The sequence below is a fragment of the Austrofundulus limnaeus genome, unplaced genomic scaffold, assembly GCF_001266775.1.
Source record: "Austrofundulus limnaeus strain Quisiro unplaced genomic scaffold, Austrofundulus_limnaeus-1.0 Scaffold214, whole genome shotgun sequence".
Classification (NCBI taxonomy): domain Eukaryota; kingdom Metazoa; phylum Chordata; class Actinopteri; order Cyprinodontiformes; family Rivulidae; genus Austrofundulus; species Austrofundulus limnaeus.
In genome coordinates, this window is record NW_013952616.1 from 89,769 (window position 1) to 101,848 (window position 12,080).

Genomic DNA, 12,080 nt, shown 5'->3' on the forward strand with positions numbered 1-12,080 from the left:
AATAAATAAATAAATAAATAAATAAATAAATAAAAACCCATCAGCAAGAACTTGTGATACCAGAAAATGACTGCCTAAACATCTATTAAAATATTTTCTTTTATAACAAATTTGAAATAAATATACTGTTAGCGTGCACCTTTAATGTTATTTTCCTTTTTTCTCTTGGGAAATGATCTTAAGACTTGGGTGAACCACAATGAAATCCTGAACCAGTATTTGGAAACTATTAAATGTACAAAATAAAGCCATGTCTTTTTTTTATGGCAACATTGCTTAAGTTGTGCTGATGCATCTCAGTAATCCAGGTAAAAAAAATCAAAAAGAAAAAAATTGTATAGGTCTTCTGGACGTGTTCTTCTCTAATGAAACGTTTCAGTATCAGTCACATGGAGGCTGGGCTTAAAAGCCTGAATTTTGCCTGAAACTCTCAGACTGAAGAAGTCTCTTGGAGAAGAGATGAAACGTTTCATTAGAGAAGAACCCGTCCAGAAGACCTACACAATTTTTTTCTTTTTGATCCTTTGTTCTTGTTTGCTGCCACGTCAGCACCTTTGTTTTTGTTTTATTAAATCACTTTTTGCCACCTCACTCAGTTCTGCATCTTGGGGTTCTAATCAACCAAGCTCAATCGTAACATTATGGGGAAAAATATACTTCTATGCCTGAGCAGTTTAAAATGATGTAATGAATAAACTTATCAGATTTATTTGTCACAGACAGCTGCAGGGATAAGACATGTACACAGTAGAAAAATTCTAAATACAGTTAAAATACAAAAATGTAATAATAAACAATAGCAAAAATGAAGCAGATTAAAAGGAGAATGAAAAAAAATATTTCTAATCATTGTTTTTGGGTTTTGGCATTAATAAGTGTATAAATATGATCATTAAGTAAGAAATCATCATACTGTGCATTTGATAGGACTAAGCAACATGTTGGAGCTCCAAGCAGGCGATGACTGAGTGAATCCTTGAACAGGCACAAGCTAGTCATGTTCTGTCCGATAAAGATGAAGCAGTATCTCCCTTACATGGCAAGACACAGATGTTCTACAGGCTATCAATTATCAAAGGTAAGTGCATTTACTGACATTTTGTCTGAAGAAAACTGGGATTCCATTTCATATTTACTGTATGCTAAAGCTGTGTAGTGAAAATGTACTAGCTGCTTCAGATGATGACGTAACTCTAACCTAAGCCATTAAATTTGGGATCCCTGTCAAGGTGTGACACAGGGAGAACCCAAAAGCAGGCGGACTCGAGGAGTTATAAAATAAAACTATTTATTTTAACAAAAAGCAAAAAGCTGATGAGGCAGCAAATACTCACAAAAACCATAAGAAACAGGGAAACGATGGGACCAGGACAGAGGGGTAAACCAAGCAATGATCCAGCAAGGGTGTGGAGTACATGACCAGTATTTAAACAAACAAAGGGAATGAGGAAATGAGGAACACCTCGGGGCAGGACTGATTGGAGATAACTAAACAGGTGAGGATGATTAGCTGAGAAATGACAAGGAAATAGGCTGAGGATAAGTGAAGGGTGGAGACACAGAGAAAACACAAAACAAACAAAAACACAAATCCTCACAGTACCTCCCCTCTACTTATCATCACCGGATGATACGGCATGAACACGGGAGGGAGGTGGGGGGAAAACAACAACAACATGGGACAGAGGGACAGAAACAAAAGACAACGAAGGGAACACAAAAAAACGAAACCAAAAACTGACAGGTAAAAGTCCTAGGAAAAATACAACAAAAATAGTCACTAAAAGATGGCCCTAGGTACATCTGAAAGGTTCAGAGAGTTCAGGTGGCTGCCCAGGGGCCCAACAGCGACACGGAGGAAGCTCTGGAGGGCGACCGTGGACTCGGCCGCAGCGAAGACGGAGCTCTGGTGGGCAGCTGTGGACTCGGCCGCCGCAGCGGAGGCAGGGCTCTGGAGAACGACCGTGGACACGGCCGTCCGCCAGAGTTCCGCCTCTGCTGCAGAGGAAGCGGAGCTCAGGTGGACGGCTTTGAGCCCGGCCTCGACGAAGATGGAGCTCAGGGGGGTGGCCCAGTACTCAGCCGCTGAAGAGATGGATCTCATGTGGATGGCTTAGAGCCCAGTCACGAGGATGTGGCTCTGGTGGGTGAACTGGAGCTCAGCCATGATGAGGATGAAGCTCAGGAGGGCGGCCCGGGACTCGGCTGCAGAGGAGATGGATCTCAAGAGGTGCCGGCAGAGGAAACTCTGGAGGGACTGGCTCAGTAGACTCTGCAGGGGCCGGCTCTGGAGACTCTGCAGGGGCCGGCTCTGGAGACTCTGCAGGGGCTGGCTGAAGGGACTCTGCAGGAGACTCAGGACGTGACGGCTCAGGAGACTCAGGATGTGCTGGCTCAGGAGACTCAGGACGTGCCGGCTCAGGAGACTCAGGACGTGCCGGCTCAGGAGACTAAGGACGTGCCGGCTCAGGAGACTCAGGATGTGTCGGCTCAGGAGACTCAGGACGTGCCGGCTCAGGAGACTCAGGACGTGCCGGCTCTTGACACTCAGGATGTGCCGGCTCAGGAGACTCTGGAGGGGCCAGCAGAGGAGACTCTGGAGGGGCCAGCAGAGGAGACTTTGGAGGGGCCAGCAGAGGAGACTCTGCGGCTACTGCTGGTGTAGAGAGCTCAGTTGGGATGGAGACCGCTGCTACTGACGACAAGGAGACCTTAACCGCAGGCGGTGGGTTCTCTGCTGCATACAACGAGGCCTCAGCAGTAGCAGAGACCAGAGTGGACTCAGGAGCAGAGACTGGCGTGGAGACCTGAAGAGCTTCAGGCAGACCCAGGGAGCTCACAATCTGACCCAGGGGCTCTGTAGGCTCTGGTGCTGGCTTTAGCTCTGAGGACTATGGTGCAGGTTCCGGCTTTGTGAGCTTAGGTGTTAGCTCCAGCTCTGAGGACTCACAGGCTGGCTCTGGCTCCAAGGACTCTGCAGCAACAGCAGATGTGGGCAACATCTCCACCAGAGCCACAGCCACAAACTGCCAGAGCAGCCAGGGTAGTGACCACCACTTCCTCCCTCCCTCCTACGATGTGTAATGATATAATAAAGATAAAAAAAGATGTATAATGTTGTGATTGTGATGCTGTAATTCTGAGTGTTTTATGTGCTGCAGAACAGGAACCTGCTGTAAAACAGCAATTATGCTGAGTCAGGCTTGATTTTTAATAATCTTTTCCTGTTAAWTAAATAAATCTAATCAAATCAAGACCCTCCTCATAGGAGGTGGACGTGTCGACCCTCAGAATGCTGGGAGCAGTAATTGCGTCGACAGTCTGGGTAGCGCAGATTGAGGTGGAAACACCAACCCCCCCCCCAGGAGGCGCTCAGTGCCCAAGAGGTGGAGGCATCGACTCTCTCCGGAGCGTGGGAGGCAGTGGAGGTGTCTAGCTTCGCCGAAGCAGAAACGTAGGTAGGTAGGTAGAGGCGTCCCGCCTCGCCGGAGTGCAGTTGGCTGTTGAGACGTCAATCTTCTTGGGGGCGCGCAGTGTGCATGAGGCAGAGGTATCGATACTCCCAGAGGTGCCTAGAGCGCAGGAGACAGAGGCATCGATCTTCACCGGAGCGCAGGCAGCGCTAGATCTTAAGGACCCTCTCGGAGGAGGCACAGGGGTGAGAAGCATCCAGGACTTCCTCGGAGGTGGCACTGGAGGAGGAGGTATCTGGGACTGTTTTCGGGGAGACTCTGGAGGAGGCGTCACCGGAGAAGGGAAAATCATCAGCCCAGGAGAGCAATAACCAATGTACTCAGGGCAGTTAGGATCCAACTCTGGATTGTAATCTGGGTCAAACTCAGGCTCGCTGTCGCAGGGCTCGGTGGAGAAAAACTAAGTAGGTTTGGGAGGGGCCGATGCTCTTTTCCGCCGGCGGCGGTGGAGCTAAGAGGATTCGGATGGTGGCTTCAGCGCCAGACAAGTCCCCCGGAATTGCATCCTCGCTCTTTCCTCCTCCTCCAGGAAGAGAGGGGACGGAAGGACCTTGATCTCTAAGTCACGGCGTTCATGTCTCTGGGCAGGCTGAAGACCTATCATCCAGAAACCTCCCCACCGGATAACAGACTGAAACAGGTGAGCCTCCTTCTTTTTCTCAGTCTCTCTTCTTTCGGTCTTGGCCCCATGAGCCAAAATCTCAGAAAGGAAAAAATGCCTACTGGGTTCTATAGTTGGCTGGATCATTCTGTCAAGGTGTGACACAGGGAGAACACAAAAGCAGGCGGGCTCGAGGACTTATAAAAATAAAACTATTTATTTTAACAAAAAGCAAAAATCTGATGAGGCAGCAAAACCTCTAAAAAACATAAGTAACAGGGAGACAATGATGAGACCAGGACAGAGGGGTAAACCAAGCAATGACCCAGCGAGGTTGTGGAGTACATGACCAGTATTTAAACAAACAAAGGGAATGAGGAAATGAGGAACACCTGGGAGCAGGACCGATTGGAGATAACTGAACAGGTGAGGATGATTAGCTGAGAAATGACAAGGAAATAGGCTGAGGATAATTGCATGGTGGGAATTTCTGAAAATGACCAAGTCTGCACTGATCCCATGTAGACAAACACCCATCTGGAACAATCCTGACATCTTACAACAAAAAACTATGTTAAACTTCCCAGGTTGGAGATGTAAAGGAGTTGAACTGCTGGAACATATATTTGAGGGTGCAGACTGTGTTCCATTTAATAGATTAATAATACAATATGCATTGACGAGAAGAAATTTTTCGAATATCAACAAATTAAATCTACAATAAAATCTAAATTTAAACTCAATAATATTTTATTAGAAACATCATCAAGTATATTAGAATTTCTTCATCTTAAATCCCCCAATGTGTTGTCTAAAATCTACAAAAAATTGTCTGGCATAGATGACTCAATATCGCTCCCAGTGGTAAAATGGGAGACAGATTTATCAGTTAACTTTGACCAGAACACCTGGTCTCAAATATGCTTAAGAACATTTAAAATGACTAGAAACCCCAATTTACAATTAATTAAATATAAAGTCCTTTATAGAGTACATTATACAGGTCAGCGAATGTTCAAGATGGGATTTGTATTATCTGACACCTGCTCACAATGCACAGGCAATATATTTGACAATTACATTCATGCACTCTGGTTCTGTCCACCTGTTCAGAGGTTCTGGGGCAGGGTTTCTGAAGACTTGTCTAAATGTTTGAAATGTTATATCCCACTCTCACCGTCTGTTTGTTTATTGGCTATTTTAGATGATGTCACCTTAGAGAAAATCAAATCTTGCATGATTTTCACTGCCTTTTGTATTGCAAAGAAAACCATACTCTTGAATTGAAAAAATAAAAACGCTATTAGTATTAACCAGTATAGAAATCTCTTATTAGATCACATTAGTCTTGAGACAGCGTCTGCCGCTACATCCGATAAACATCTCTGGGCTTCTTTGGTCGGCTTAATTACATAGTGGGAGTGGGGGTCCTTGGACTGGGCCGTGTGGGGCAGTGGAGCTGATGTCGGGGACGGGTATCGGGGTTTTGGGCATCTGGGGGGGTTCCTGGGAGCAGGGCTGCTGGGGGTTCCTGGGTGGGGATGGGCGTGGCTCTCGCCCTGGGGGTACCCTGGGGGGTCTGGGGGATATCTTCTGGAGGCTACATGCGGGCCCTTAGGTGGTCTGTGGCGGCGGTCATGGGTTGCTGACCCAGTGGCCTGACTGTGCTGGGGTGGGTTCGGGGTTGGCGTGGGGAGCTTGGGGTTCTGCGGTCGTGCCGCCCCTGGGCTGTGGTCCTGGCGGGGTCGGGGGCTTGAGGCCTGGCGGGTGGATTGCTGGGCTCTGGGCCGGTTTGTGCCCTGGTGCCCGGCTCTGGGTGGGGGGGCTTTTGGTGCACTGGTGGGCTGCGGGTCTGAAGCTGTGGCATTGGGTTGGCTGGGGACAGGGCCAGTGGCCTGTGGGAGGGGGTAGGCCAACCCAGCCTGGGAGCCCAGCATGCTATATGTTCTGTGAGTTGTCTGAATGATGGGGTGGGCGTAGTATTTCTTCTGGGGTGGGGCTGGGCGGATGGCTGTGGTGGCGGCAGCAGGCTGTGTTGGGTCGGCTGGCTGGCCCCTTTGTTGTGGCGGGGGCTCGCACTTGGTCCCTCCTTGCGCTGTCGGCAGCTGGGTGTGCGCTCTCGGCTAGATCATTCTTGCTGGGGTTCGGTAGCTTCTTTGGGCTGCCGGTTGGCTGTGGGGCTGGGGGTCAGGTCTTGGGGATCTGTGCGGCTCTGGGGCGGGGGTCTGTTTGTCCCGGTTTCTGGCAGTCCTCCGGGCTCTGTCTGTCCGTGATCTGGCGTCTTCCTGGCCTGGCGGTCTGTCCAGAGGAGGAGGTCTTAGGTGTCTTGGTCCCTGGGTGGGTCTCGGGGAGCGGGGAAGCCTACTGGGGTCAGCTGGCTCCCTGTGGGAGCATTCTTGCTCCCTCAGTTTTTTCCTCCCCATCCCCCACCACAAACCTACACCCTCTTCATTTTTCAACTGCACTCACGTAGGGTTTTTGGGGCACAGGTGTGTTACAACAGCAACAATTTTACATCTGTTTGCTGTGGCCACCTGGGCTCCAGTTTTACTGTACACCTTAGGCATTTACTCATAACATTTACACATAGGAACTTGGGAGTGGGCACTTATGCATGTAAGGGGTGGGATGGGACAGTCTCGCCACTGATGCCTGTGCCCACTCACATTGTTTGCTTTTAGACATTTAGGGTTAGAGTTGGGGTGGAGGGGAAACTGACACAGTGCTGGCCTCTGCCCTGTCTTCTTCCCCGTTTTAATTGCATTACAGAACATCACGCATCAACAGTACATCTGAGGGTGGGGATGTGTGTGTCAGGGTCTTTTTCACTCCCCCGTTGGCCATCTGGGGATGGGGTCCTGGGGGAGGCTGACCGTCTGGTGGGACCTGGGCTGTGGATGTAATAAAAACGAGCAGACCTGTCGTGATTAGTCAAAACTGAAGATTTGGGCTAAGCGTAAAGCATTTTTAGTAAAGTCATAAATTTATYGCCAAAGCCAAATTTTTGGAGAACCAAGAACAAATAGTCCCATTCAATTTGGTCGAATGCCTGCTGAGCATCTAATGAAATAACTGCAGAGGCAGKAAGGTTGGACTGGTACATAACACTTAAGAGTTGACGAGTGTTTGAAAAAGAATACCTGTTGGGGATAAAGCCAGTCTGGTCAGGTTGGATCAGATGAGCTATGTGTTTATTTAAACGAGTAGCTAATACTTTGGCTACTATTTTTTGGTCACCATTTAGTGAGCTTAAAGGACGGTATGAGGCAACATTAGAGCCATCCCTGCCCTTCTTCAGGAGAAGACAGATWTGAGCATCATACAAACTCTGGAGAAACATTCCCTCCACCACAGAGGAGTTCACCATATGCAGAAGAAGAGGGGCAACCAGATCCAAATGGCATTTATAGAAATCTATTCCAAACCCATCCGGACCACAAGCCTTACCAGAAGATAAAGAACGTATCGCGGATTTAATTTCTTCAACAGTAAAACTAGAGTCCAGGTGTGCCCTGGTGGATTCATCCAGGACAGGTACATTTAAATTGTTTAGAAAGACTTTAATATCCGCACTGGTAGCACTACTCTTGGAGGTGTATAAATCACTATAATAATTGAAAAAGGCATCATTAATGARTTTAGGATCAGTTAACAGTTAGCCAGAAGGAGAAGAAACTTTATGAATAGCTCTATCTGCCAGTGTGCCTTTTATTTGTCTGRAAAGTAATCTATCAGGCTTGTCCGCCAGTTCAAAATGCTTTTGTTTAAGTCTGCGAATGGAAGCACCGACTTGTTCCCCAAGCATGTGATTGYATTCAGATTTTATCTTCAGAATGGCATTAAGTATATTTTCATCATTTGAATTCTGGTACTTGTCCTCCAAAACAGCCAATTCAGCCTGAATATCTGCAAAACGCTGTGATCTGGCCCTTTTGATCGAAGACTGATAAGAAATAATGTTGCCCCTCAGAACCACTTTAAATGACTCCCACAAAACTGAATCAGACACGTCACCTTTGTCATTAAAATAAGGAGATCTGAGATTTTAGCTGAAATGAAGTCCTTAAATGCTTGATCAGAATTGAGGGGGTGGGGGGGATAAATTTCCAGTTAAATGATGGAGAATGAAGGTTAAAGTGGATCTGAAGTAAGAGAGGGGCGTGATCTGAAATTAAGATCCCGTGATAAAGTGAACTGACTGTGCGTGAGATTAATTTAGAATCAATTAAAAAGTGGTCAATTCTGGTAAAACTACCATGGGAGGGAGAAAAAAAAGGAGTATTTACAATCAGAAGGATGCTGAAGCCTCAAGATATCCACTAAGTTTAGTGACTTAATGGGATTATTTATAACAGACACTGATTTCAAAGAAGAAGCGACCTTATTGGAGGACCTATCCAACACCGGATCGAGATAACAGTTGAAGTCGCCTCCTATAATCATGTCCCTATTATTAAATTGTGCAATAATGTCAAATATCTTGCAGAAAAAGTCGGGACAGTCACAATTTGGGGCATAAATGTTCAAAAGGGCAACAGGGATGGAATTAATTTCACCAGTGACCAGCACATATCTTCCCCCCAGATCTGCAGACATGGAGTTAAAAATAAATGGAATCGACTTGCGGATAAGGATTGCTACCCCTCTAGCTTTGGAAGAAAAATTAGCCTGGTAAACCTGAGAAACCCATGAAGTTCTCAACCGTCTCTGCTCAGTTGGGTGAATGTGAGTCTCCTGCAGAAAGACAATATCAGATGAAAGTGATTTTAAATGTGAAAACACCTTTGCTCTTTTAAGTGCTTTACCAAGGCCTCTTGTAACGCTGATTAAGGCTAGGCGCCTGACTACAGCCAAATATAATAATATAGGCACTTAGATAGGTTCGGCTATGGAGCCCGTGTGTGTGAATGAAACACAAGCAGACAGAAAGTAAATTGAAGTTATTGTATTCAAACTTGTTTTTTCATATATTTAGGAAGATATGCAAAAATAATAATGATATTTATAATAACAGTGATTTTCTATAAATATAAACAAAAGACACAACCAGGAAAAAAAACAAAACAACAACAAAAACAATAAACCCTGATGACACCCAAGAGTTTGAGTCCATTTGTGAGTTCAGGGTGATTAATGGTCCATCAATCAATTATCTGATTGTTTTTTTTTTGCCCATGATCCAGTGCAAATAGGTCCAGAATGAGAAAGTAGCTTGGTTCATTTAATTCCTACCGCAARGCTGCGGTGATCCGTAGCTCGCCATCCTGACGTGACACAGGGGGTGGAAAAAAAACCCTGACCTAAACAAGGTCATAAATATAAATAAAACAAATTAGCTTTCACATTTAAACAAGGTTAAACTATTATCCAAACTAACTAAACATTCAATAATTACAAAAACATAGCTATATTCCATGAAGTATTTCTCAGGAATCTTTCAAATGAGTTTCAAATTAAAGATCGCGATCAAGTTTACAGTTTTCATATCAAGTTTTCAAATTACAATCAAGGGTACAGATCAAATTAAAGTTAGATTCAAAGTTACACTTTCAAGTTGTACCCAAGTTTAATTGGCAGCAGTGTCAATTAAACTTAATCGACTTCCATATTGTTTCTAACATTTGTTTTCTTGTTTTTCTTTTGTTTCATTGCGCAACTCAAAAAAAATTAACCAACCCTGATTTCTATAGGCCGCCAATAGTATCAATAAAAAAGTGACTAAAGCTGTCCTAACAGGACAAATTTACAAAAATCAAAAGGGCCTATTAATATTTTGACAATATATAATCTATTCGGCCACAAAATTAACAAAAAAAAAAAAAAACGAATGACCTTTTAGTCAATAAGACCAAATTTCAATCATTAATACATAAATTGAATGGGCGTGTTGCCACCGCATTTCTATTTAAAAAAAATACCCAAAGTACTTAAAACAAACGACTCACCGTCGAGCGGTAGATAGAAAACACCCAATTAAGTCCTTCGGCTGGGTTAATAAGCCTCGATCCAGCCATATTCTTCCATAAGTTTAGAAGACGCCTAGACGAGCAGCTAGCCACAGCAACAGCAGCAACAGCAATGGAGATCCGAGCTCACCTACGACCCGGAACTTAAAGTGTGCCGTCAGTGACCCGCCACAATAAAATGAGTTGATTATTTTGTGCAGGTTACACTCTCCCCTCCTGATCCCATGTACGTCCTCGTACATGTACCAGGCTGGCAGCAAATAGGTGGCTGGCTGGAGTACGGAGCAATCAATCGAGTCTGCACTTCAAAACCTTTGCAGCAGCTTATGGTTTCAAACACGTAACAAGCAGCCCAAGGTTTGCACAAAGCAATGGAGAGGCTGAGCGTTTTCATTCAAACTGTGAAAAACCTACAAAAAAAAAAGAAAAATGGATGACCCGTATCTAGCACTTCTAGCTTACAGGGCAACCCCTTTGGCTAATGGATATAGCCCTGTGCAACTACTAATGGGATGGAGACTTCGCACACCAGTTCCCCAGCCATCTTCTTTGCTCATTCCCAGCTTGCCTGACATGGCTACACTGACGAGGAAGGAGGAGAAGAGGAGGTTGAAGGACTGTGCAGTGTACAACAAGAGACATCGTGTGAGAGAACTTCCCCCACTCTCACCAGGACAACCAGTATGGATCACAGACACCAAGTGTGAAGGGACAGTCATCGCATCTCACTTCACACCCCGTTCATATATTGTGGAGAGCCCTTCAGGAGCCATCAGGAGAAACAGACATCACCTGCAGCCATTGCCTGAAATCACACCTAAGATTCAGGTCCCAAGTACACCAGTCAAGTTAACAGAGGGCACCATGCCTACATTAAACCAATCTGTTCCCACAACTGTGGTTCCAAAGAGAGCTCACCAAAGTCCTGTCAAAACCAGGTGTGGCAGGGTTATCATAAAACCACAAAGACTGGACTTGTAAAAGTGTGAGGTAGATGTGAGTATTATACACTTTTTTAAAAACAAGATTGTACAGATATATTTAATTTAACTAGTTTTATAGAAATAATTTGTAGTCATGGGTTAAAGCGAAAATTTTTTTTTGACTGAAATGTTTTTCCTAACAAGCCCCTCATTTACACACTTTTCCTGAAGATAGAAGAGTTTGTTGAATCTGATGTGCCAGCTGTCCTTCCAAGCTCTGCAAATGTGCTTTTTGGCATCACCTGAAAATATTGTAATCAAAGACTATTTTATACACTGAAAATTTCTTATCTAAAATTCCTTCTGCTGGAGGTAAAACTGAAAGAGCTGACCTAAATGAAATTCTGAAAGAGGATTAATGATTTCTGTCAAAGAAAAAAACTCCTGGGTGCTGGAAATGATTCTTTGGAGGTCACCAGTGAGCAGGAGGAATGGGAAAGAAGAGGAGGAGTATGACGAAGGAGAGTGAATCACTGTGAGGTAACTAATTAACTTCTAGTTGAGCGAAATTGATATTAATCTTCTGTTTGTCAGAACAAGATCGACTTCCTCTTTGAGCTGTTTTGCTCAGAAGACATTTACCGGAACCCAAGGTATATTTGTGCTCCACAGATCATCTAATTTCAATCACCTTTTCTTTTTTTCTGTCGTTTATCCCCATCACGGCTATTCTGCATCCTCCACCTCCCACCCAGAGCTTGTTGGAAATGTTGCTCTGTAGGTCTGTCCATTAGAAGTGTGGCAGGGAAGACCATTAGTGTCACGCTTCATTTACTGCAGCCCAGCCTCTAAATCAGCTGCCAGGGTAGGTTTTCTGTTTTATCACAGTTTTAGCCTGAAGACAGAAGCCCAGTCTGAACACTGCACCTCACTGAATAAATGACTTTTAGAACTCCTCAACCAGAAACAGACTAACTTATTTTACTTCAAGTCTTTAAAACTTGTTTTTTACTTTGAAAACAAAACATTCAAACTGAAACAAAGGAAAAAAAAAATTGTATAGGTCCTCTGGACGGGTTCTTCTTTAATGAAACGTTTCGTCTCTCCTCCAAGAGAC